This window comes from Pocillopora damicornis, chromosome 3, assembly GCF_964200805.1.
Source record: "Pocillopora damicornis chromosome 3, jaPocDami1.2, whole genome shotgun sequence".
Classification (NCBI taxonomy): domain Eukaryota; kingdom Metazoa; phylum Cnidaria; class Anthozoa; order Scleractinia; family Pocilloporidae; genus Pocillopora; species Pocillopora damicornis.
Window position 1 is genome coordinate 29910676 of NC_142672.1, and position 9998 is coordinate 29920673.

The 9998-nt window shown below is 37.4% G+C and overlaps 2 long non-coding RNA genes and 1 other non-coding gene across 6 annotated transcripts; 2 read left to right on the forward strand and 1 right to left on the reverse strand.

Moving 5' to 3' along the window:
* Positions 1–2893: 2893 nt before the first annotated feature.
* LOC113671039 (uncharacterized) lies at positions 2894–5827 on the reverse strand. The gene is made up of 2 exons (XR_016185151.1): positions 4569–5827; positions 2894–3746 (listed from the first exon to the last, which is right to left on the reverse strand). It is a non-coding gene; the product is annotated as an uncharacterized LOC113671039 (long non-coding RNA).
* On the forward strand, positions 5519–5600 carry Trnas-gcu (transfer RNA serine (anticodon GCU)). The gene has a single exon. It is a non-coding gene; the product is annotated as a tRNA-Ser (tRNA).
* Positions 5828–6195: 368 nt separating the features above from the next.
* Positions 6196–9397, forward strand: LOC149049266 (uncharacterized). Of its 4 annotated transcripts, none has more exons than XR_016185147.1 (4): positions 6196–6329; positions 7595–7657; positions 8224–8418; positions 8966–9397. It is a non-coding gene; the product is annotated as an uncharacterized LOC149049266 (long non-coding RNA). The 4 variants fall into 4 exon arrangements; XR_016185149.1 differs by having other exon boundaries at positions 6206–6329; positions 7646–7657; XR_016185148.1 differs by lacking the exon at positions 7595–7657 and having other exon boundaries at positions 6202–6329.
* Positions 9398–9998: the final 601 nt, after the last annotated feature.

Consider the following 9998-nt stretch of genomic DNA (forward strand, 5'->3'; position numbering starts at 1 on the left):
CAAATTGATCGTCAATGAAAGGAATCCAAATCATTTGATTTGAATAGGAGTATTCGACTATATTTAGTGGAATAATTCTATTTGTACGTATGCTGGTAGGTATTCAACACGGTAACGGAATTTATTTATATTTACCGTAAAAGTGCGCGACTGGTTCCGGATCGAACTTCTACACGAAAATGCATGCGACGGACGTATTAGTACCCACTACCGTAATTCCGCGTAGGTTCTCAGTTTCGCCTTTTTCCTTCGCTTCAGGAAACGCAAACGAAAAAAATCTAAATCAGTTATTGCAGATTATAGATCATTTGAAAGCAGTCAGATGTTGATACTCCTAGATGAAATATTTACGCTGCAATTTGTTCGGCTAATCGATTTTTGACAGTTTTTCGTGTTACAACAGATAACATGAGCCGTTAAAGAAGATTTCATGTTATTTGAATAATCAGAAGCTCTAAGAAACACAATGGCAGCTCACGAGACGAGTCCTCTATATTTCGTAACATTTCCGAAGCGGAAACTCGTTAAACTAACGGCATACTTAGGTCAGTGGGTATGGCGTAAGAATCAGGAAATGCTTTGAAGTTTTTGAAATGTTTCGAACCTTTGTTTTAGGCGGTACAAGACTGTAACGAGTTATGGTTTTTAGCTAGCCAAACTTCACCTTTACTTGTTTACCCTTCTAGAATCTGTTATCTTTATTGAAATGAAAGTTCTCTAGGGGTGTGAAAGTAACTCGACTTTCCCATATTTCACGGCGTTCAAGGGTAAAGGAAATAACTGTCGACAAGGAATCTTGGTAATTTCAGGATAAATTCGCAGTTTAGAACTTGCAGTCGAAATCATGAAAGTAAGTTGAGACAATGTGTGGGAAAACTGCCCCAAGTTTATCATCATCATTAACAAAAACATAGTTTCGAACCAACAGTGTAAAAATAATTTTGTGGTAATCATACATCTCTCAAATTTTGGTTTTGTAGCAAATTTTGTGCTACATGCAGTGTTTATTCCTTCCCCTCCTAAAAGTTACTAGCATCCAATTTCTGTTCACAGTGCACCTTTTGAGTCGACCATTAGAAAGGAAATGAAATGAAATGAGTGTTCAAAAAAATTCTTCTTGTTTGTCTCATAGGGCGTGTATAGAGAAAACTGTATGGAAAATACAAATGCAATAATATACTATAATAGTATGTATGATGTAAAGGATTAAGTGAGATCAATTGAACGGGTGAGACTATCTGAGTCAAAAAGAAATTGGAAAGAGAACTACAGGAGTCAAAAATGAACGTTCAGACGGACGCGCGAGTACTGGATCTTAAATCTGCATAAAAAGTGATAAGAAAATGCATAGTGAACAGTTCTAATAGCAACAATGATAATAAAAGTGGTGATGAGATAGGCATTGATTTTATTAGATATCCCTCTCATCGTCATAATGCAGTCAGATTAACTTCATAACCTTTCAATAGTTTTAGTTCAGACGTGCGCAAAGCTAAGGACCGACAATAGATAATTACATTTGACGAGCACGGATAGAGGAAGTTTTATTTTTGGAAGGGAGGATATGTCAGAATGACGTCATAAAACTAATCCTTCTGTATTATGTCACCCAGCGTTGTCAGTTGTTTGTTTGATAATCCAAAGCAAAGCCATGAATTTAGACAGCGACGAGTTTCGAAATTGTGACTGCCTTGGCTAACTTCTCTCAGTTTGTTTACTGAGTTTGCTTTGGACCCGCACTAGAGATCTTGTTTTGGCTTTACCAATAAAAGATTAATTGTTTTATCGAAAGCATTCGGTACGTTGTTGCTCATTTGTGAGATTTTTGTAAAAAACGTTTGGGTTCGGAGTGCTGACAACGATTTAATTTTCAAATTTCAGTTGGTCAGCATGACTACTTATGCCTACCGATAGGGAAAATAAAATGCGTATTTGGAGTTAGTAATCAGTGAAAATCAAAGAGAAAGTAACGATCAGAGGTAGAGTCTTGAAGTCGACAAGAGAAAATATAGGAATCAGAGTCGATCAGTCTCTCAGAGTCAAAGCATGAAAGTGGTTTTAAGTGGTTTAAGAGAAGAGTGAAGTGAATTTAATTTAAACACGATTATATTAAAGAATAGAGATTGAAGAAGACTGAAAAGGAAAGGTGAAGAGTCCTTAGTGCCTTTCGCTATGCGTGCTGCGCTCTGCAACTATAGTTTCCCCCTCATTATGACGCAACAAAGGTGACTTGATTCTTTCCTCGACCGTTACTAACTAATCGCTCACAACTAGACTCTAAGATGATCATGACTTTTGGTGTCTTAGGAAAAAGAGAAGTTGATACACATTCAACAGGAGTTTTAATTAAGCACTAATTACCTCATTGACAGCAATTTATCTAGAAAAAAGCGTTCCTATTACCTATTACCATTGCCCATCCCCTTTCCGCCGTAAAAAAAGGATGATTCCAAAATTAACGATTTCGGATGCTAAAATCGACTCTTTGATTGAGAAGAAGAGGCGATGCTTGATGAACCAAGCCTCTGACTGATCTCAATCAGTTGTGAGAGAACACTTTTTCTTGTCACGTTTGATAAAATAATTTCAACCACGACGAAGAACAAACTTGAAAAGAATGAAAAGAACACGCCAAGTAAGGCAGACAAAATTAAGTTCTGCACTGAAGTAAAATTCATCAACTTGCGTTTCGGCTGCTTCTACGACCAAAATGGCCGCTTGCTAAACTTCGATGACTGTCAGGGAAGATTAATTATGGCCGGCGAAACTCTCGAAGACGAAAACTGCCCGGGCTCACTGCAGGAATGGCATGGATTGGATGGCGTCGGTGACGCCTGAAGCATATCTGTGCAAGGCCTGTTCGGAACTCTGAATTCGTTATGGAGTAAATTAATGGATTTATTGACGAGTTTAAGCCCAAGGATAGAACTCCTGCGAGAAAAAACCGAATGCCTGATGCTTTGGTAGGACTTAACTCAGGTACACTGAAGAAGATCTGTATAGTTACGTAGATGAAAACTGGTGACAAAGTCAGTAGAGATGCAAATGTAACAATGATTAAGGAAGTTGTGAGTCTCTTTTCTCTATTTCTGATGGCCATAGACTCTTGTTGAAGATGCCGACTACGTCGAACTTTTATACATATCGAAAAATACGAGACTGAAATAATTATAATGACACGTGAAAAATAAGAGAAATACACGATTGCACTGATAGAAAACAGATTTCTTTGCATCGCAAAATTTTGAATTATTTCCAAGGAGGTGGATATCACCCAAATAACAAAGATTGTTTCGACGTAAGCACGCTTTTTGACGGTGAGATGTCGAAATGGACAAAATGTAACATGCAGTCTCTCCAGAGAAATTGCAGAAAGTGTAGTTGCAGATGCTATAGGAAACAACCTGCCCAGTATACTTCGAAGATATTCTAAGGAAACGTTTGTTAATGGAGGAGTCAAACACAGAGGCCCAGAGATCTAGACTGCTCCGACCAAGAGATCAACTATAGCCAGATGGATGATCAGATATGTGCTCCTGCGCTGTAGTTGGCGCTGCTTCGCAAATACAATAATGGTGATCAAATTAAGGATAAATGTAACCAATAATTCTGCTACGATGACAACAAACCAAGAAAAACTTTCGGCTTTAGTAAAATTGATCCGAGACCAATCGAAAGAGTCGTTGCCGTCGCTGGTATTGGTATCCATCAAACTCACTCTGATACCAGTTTAATGCATAGACCACCTAAACGGGAAGAAGACAGTCAACAAAAATTAATGACTTTCCGCAGCAAATCCGAGGTTACCAGAATTGCTTATTCATTGATTGTGGGAATGAAACGAATGTAAAAGCGTTGTATTTTCGGCTTCAGCGCGCGTTTTGAGCTGAACCAGACGAACACAAGCATCTAGTCGCTCATTCTGTTACAGAGTGATTGATTAAAATATCCAACGCCCCCTAACCTACGGACGTATACGTAGATCTACAACATTTTATAAAGGAAGGGGGGGGGGGGGGGGAGGGAGGAGGCAGGTGGGATATTGGTGACTGTGTTTGCTCGCCTTCTTAAACAAAAACATCGGAAGAAGTAAAGTTGAAAGAGTGACGTCTAACGAGATCTAGGATGCCAATCGAGCGCTGTTTAACACGTCAAAAGCCTGAGTTAGATAAAAGCAGCCGTGGCATTTCTTACACTGTTGAAAGTGGCTTCTTTGGTTTTGCATATTAATAAGCTCTTGCATTTACATACAGCTTCTAAAAGTACAAACAAGAATTCGGAAATCGTAAAATTCCAATCAATATCGAATAAGATCAGAGTGAAAACTCGTTCCACCGAAAGGTGACAGTTGCGGTTTAAGTGAAATTTTTAGAAGCACTGATTTTGTTGTTCCGATGCCGCTTCTTCAATTTCTAACTGAGATGGGCCTTGTTGAAACCGTGCTGCATAACACTGAAAGTTTTATTGTTTACACTGCATATGTAGTTTCCCCCCAATTTCTTTAGACAAGTCATGCAATACTGATGCTTTTTCACTAAATTGGAGAACCCAAAGACTGACAAACGTACCATCAAATGCTTGTTGCCGCTTTTGTTTCCTTGGGTATAGTCTCCACATATATTGAAAAACAATTCGCAGTAGAGACAAAATCGGAAAGAGAAGCCACTTTCATTCACTCCGGCTGCTTGGAGGTAAATAGCGTTCCCCATATCCCCTCCAGGCTAGCCAATAAGCGCATGCGAAAAGCACTATTCACTAATGTGGTATATAACATTACACGATACCTCCTCTTAACCCAATAACAGCTGCTCGCGGTTTTTTAAAATCATTTTGGCTCCTAAAACTGAAAAGAAACTTTTAAAGAAACTAATTTACTGATAGACTTAGACAGGATGATATGATGCAAATATTGCCTCATCGTCAAGTACGTTTCACTTCGAAATTTTCCATTAGCAGTAGTAGGGACTGATAAACAACAGGTCACAGGCACGCCCACCAAACCACTCGGCACAGAATGAAAGATTATTCAATATCTAAAGAAAACCCTTGTTAGAAACAGCTTTTCTACCTCATTTTTCGAACTTACATAAAAAAAAAATACCATGGTGTATATTCCTGATAGCTGCAAAGCTTTCCGATCGGAAAAACGCGTAAAATTCAATGAAACGGTTTTCTTCTTTCCATTTGAGGTAAAACAAATATTGAATATATATCAATTATTTCACGTAAATTATTTATGATGCGAAGTCATTTACTGAAAATAAAGCTGATCTGTCAATAAATTCTATTTCAAGGTATAACTTAATTTCAAACAGCACGCTAAAGTTCATGTGTGCACTCCTTTACGTTCTAAAACGCATATATAATTTCCCAGTCAACGCGTCATGCTGAGTCCCGTTTTTTGCTCGAGCATTTCGAAAACTTGCGGCTAGCAACTAACAACTGAGCTGAAAACGTAAATTGGCCACCGTAAAGAGTAAAAAGCTCAAAAATGGTATCTGTAATGCACAGATAAATAGACGAGGTGGCCGAGTGGTTAAGGCGTTGGACTGCTAATCCAATGTGCTCTGCACGCGTGGGTTCGAATCCCATCCTCGTCGGTACACTATATTTTTAAGATTTTCAAGAATTGGTAATTTAAAGACGAAAGAAAGCGGCTCTCACCCGGACGATCAGACTATACGATCACAATTCCTTTATCGCACTCCAAATCAAGGTGCTTTGGAAAATTCTCATTCTTCTTTGGAGAAGTGAATAGCTTTCAGTTTACTCTGGTAAATAATTTCTGAATCAATAATCATCTTAATTGAAAAACAAAATATTCAAAATTCATCTTTGATCAGAAGTGCGCCATTTAATGAGGCCAACTCCTGTAGTTTACCCTCATTGGGAAACGGCCGAGCTTCAGAGGTCTTAAAGCTAACTCCGTGCTTCCATACAGCGACAGGGACAAAACGCCGTTTAACTTTTCTTAACTGTGCGTTACAATCTTCAAGGTCCATGTCAAATTCTTCAAAATGCAACACCGTAATGTCTGCTGCATGATTCACATTCAGCGATCCAATCGCATTGCCTCGTCTAAAGGCAATTGCGGGTGTCACGGTAAGCAAAAATTTTTTTTGGGATCACTTTCTGAAGGAGCTTAGAAACCAGGCTCAACTCAGTAGCCAAGCCTACTGAATTTGTGCCCAGGCCTTTGCTTGCTTGCGTGACCTTTTTTGCCACTAGCTTATGTCGTCACATTGGAGTATACAAGAAACATCGGCTTGTAGTAAACACAAACTCAAATTTTTACAGCAAGTATAGTGAAAAACGTTTTGAGACCGAAGGTAAGTAAGTATTTTAGTGTTTTTCAACCTAAATTTAGTGTTTTGCTTTGTAATTTTACAACGTACAGTGAATTGTCAAATTAATAACTCGAAAAACCTTCAGCCAAAATTAAACTCTTTATTAATAACCTTATACTTTCTTGATCTGATATTCCAATTAGCGATAACACCAGAAATTATTTGCTTTTGTGATATGAAATATATATATATATATACCTAACTTGTTAAAGTACGTTGTCATAAAATAATGCACCTAGCAGTAATTAATCTGAATACGCAAAACTGTACTTATTTAACGTTTAAATTGTTCCCTGGACATCTGAGGCAACTGATAATGCATTTTGGGAGTGGTGGGGATGTTTGCTTCATACTGGCTATGGCTGTACCTTTCCTTGAATCTGCCCTGTTGTTTGTGATAGTTTTTCCATACATTGTATGTTATTTTTTTCAGAAAATTTAAGTCTGCTAGAAGGAAAATTTTTTACAGAAGAATCATTTTCCTATAACGTGTACAACTGTTGCTGAAATTTGCAGTATTACTGATATTTTTATGATAACAGAATTGTCACAAAAATTATTTGACATTAAGGTGGTGTTGAAAACTGCAGTGAGGTCTACTGAATATAGTTAAAGTACTGAATTTCACTCTATGACTTACAACTACAGAACATGGGGCTTTTTTATGATCATGTACCTGAAAAAAAAAAAGCTCTCTTGGCTCATTTGCATCAAACCACCATATATAATGCAATCAATGTCTTGTTTTTTATATCCTGAGTCAGTGCAGAGTTAGAATCAATATTTGAATGTTAATTATAATCATATAAATCCAGCTGAATGTATTTCTTTCATTACCTTTCCACTGACTGCCAAACCAGCAAGCCTCGAGGCATTAAACATTGAGGACTTTTTAAAAGGCCCTGTATTGTATACATGTAGCTGCTTTGGGAAAGGGAAGTGGTAAAGTTTGAAACACAATAATAATAATGATAATAGTGATAATAATGATAACAATGATAACAATGATAATGATGATAATTATTATTTATAATAATTAATTTTTCCCATCCTTTGCTGCAAAGAATATTGAAAAATTTGCAATGAAACTACTCCAACTTCTCTGAGTATTCATGTGCTGGCATTGATTAGATAAAAATCAGTTCAGATGAAAGCAGCTACTGTTATTGCTTCAATAATTTTAGACAGCTGTTAGGAAAAATGGTTGTGTCCAATGGGGTATTGCTAAGTTCTTTCCATTTTTATAGCTCTGTAAAAGTGGATTCAGAACTCATTCCAATGATTGCTCTATCTTTTAGGCCCAGCATTTGGTAAGTTCTTTCTAACATTGTGTGAAAGATTCCTTCTTCTTTTCTGATTGTTGAATTTTTTACGAACTTTCATGTTGGCTTCTCTCTGATAATATATGATCCATGCAGTACTGGGCACAGAATCATGTCTGCTGCTGAAATGTTCTCATAAAGCAAGTCATACTTATGCTTCAAGAAAATATTCATTGAGAATTGTGCCATGTTGTTATAAACATCGGAGTTGACAGTAAAAACTTTCTTGTTACTGGCTTGAGACTGACTTTCTATCAGTAGAAAAATATAGTCTATCACAAAATTGGAAAGTTTGCCGTCACTTATCTTGTGTTTAGCTGGAAGGAGCTTTTCAACATCAGTTGGCTCCCATGCTTTAATTCTAGGATTCCCTGAGATTTGGACCTCAGCCATGACAATTCCCTCTGCTTTGCTAATACTGAGGCTACATCCAGTGTAGAATATTTCCAGGGTATACTTCCAGTAGCTGTCTTGAAAATGCCAGGTTTTTCAGCCTTTAATGCATAGTAACCAGGTGGAAGACAAAACTTGACAGGAAACTTCTTCCTTTTTAGAGGCATACTGGGCATCTGTGGTAGACAGTTTTGGACCTTAACAGACATAGAAGAAATATGTGTAACCTCTTGCATGTCTTCAACCTCATCTTTTTCATAGAAGAGGAGATATGCTTCCTGGCTTGTAGCTTCAAGATGTGAAGACTGTCGAACTGTGGTATCACTTGAAAAATACCACCTCTCTTCTCTTTTTAGGTAACACACATAATGACCAGAAGAAATGGTGGTACCCTCATGGACAATAACACTTTCTCTTTGTAATCTATTAAGTTGTGAAGTTTTTTTCCATCATTTTGAAATCTTACCATTTGAATGCAAAATGACAGAGGTGCCTGGCATGTGACTAGCCTCTTCCATGCATCAGTACTCTGGGAGCAACTGATGTAGTAAAAATGAAAGAATGCATAATTTAATATTTGTGCAATTCATTATATATAGACAGGAATCAGCAAGGGGAGGGGGGCAGGGGGCTACTAGTTTTTCAAGTAACTAGACAGCATGGAATGAGGCATTACACATACTGTTGCTTCTTCATCTTCTAGTTACTGGAGGTCACCCAGTCAGTCTCCTATACCACTAACCATGATCCTTGACATCACCATCACCATCATTACCATCATCATCTCTTTATTTGTTAAATGATGTTGTATTGAAGGCAGCAAATAAGCTAATGTGGACTTATTGCATTTTGTATTTGTATGAATTTTTATTTCATTATTTACCTTTTCTCAATTGATTACAGGAATGAATTGTATTCTTCACAACACACAGACACAGAGACCAGACCACAGCAACAGGGACTGCATCTCCTACTCTTTTCAATCCATGCATAAGAACTTGAATTTGTACAATTGTAGTAGCTTTGACATTCCTAATTTCTTGCACTGGAAGAAAATAGTCTGCTTTGTGCATTGTAGTTTATAGTGTTAAGCACTGTAGCAGTTATCAAAAAAATAGTTGTATTTGTGTGTCCTTTTGGTGTTAGGTTTAATGCTATTAAAATTTGTTACCTGCTACAGTAATAAGATGATTCCAGCTCCACTGGGTTAGAATAGTCCTTCAGGAAGCTCTGTATAGTACAACCCTTAAGAATGAATAGACAAACACCACTAATGGAACAAGATAAATGTTTGAATAATACTGACTAATAAAGTGTGTGATTGGGTATAAGAAATACTATTGTAGCTTGTCTTTGTGATGAGTATTTGACTTTTCTTGTAGTTATTGGCTAAACTAAAAATGTAAATGTTGAGTGCAAATAGAACTGTTGTCATTGTTGTCAATGTCAATGTTTATTCTCCCACATGCAAAAGAAAAATGTAAGGGTGGAGGTGATTATTATAGAGATCATTTTGACCACAAAATTCACTTTTTGTAAGAAAGAATGTGTAGTAAAGGTGTAGTTCTAGAAAGAATTGAAAGATCAACACACTCCCACCCCAAGTAGGATCATTGAAAATTCCAGGGGAGAGGGGGTCCAAAAGTGCCAAAATTTTTTAAGGAAATGCTTGACATGAAATGAATTTTTCAAAGGGGAGGGGGGTTGAACTCTACCCCCCTCAGAAAAAAAAAGAAACCAAAAACAAAAATTTCCATGTGGCAGGGACACCATTCCTGGATTTAATTTTGCTGTCTACAGGTTTGTGATTGTAATTAATTTAATCCACAGGAAATTGGCATAGTCAATTTAGGAGTTACCAAGATTATCAAGTCAATATGGTCCAGAAACTACTCATTTGTCCAGAGGGTGGGGCTGGGGGAGGGGGATGGGGAAG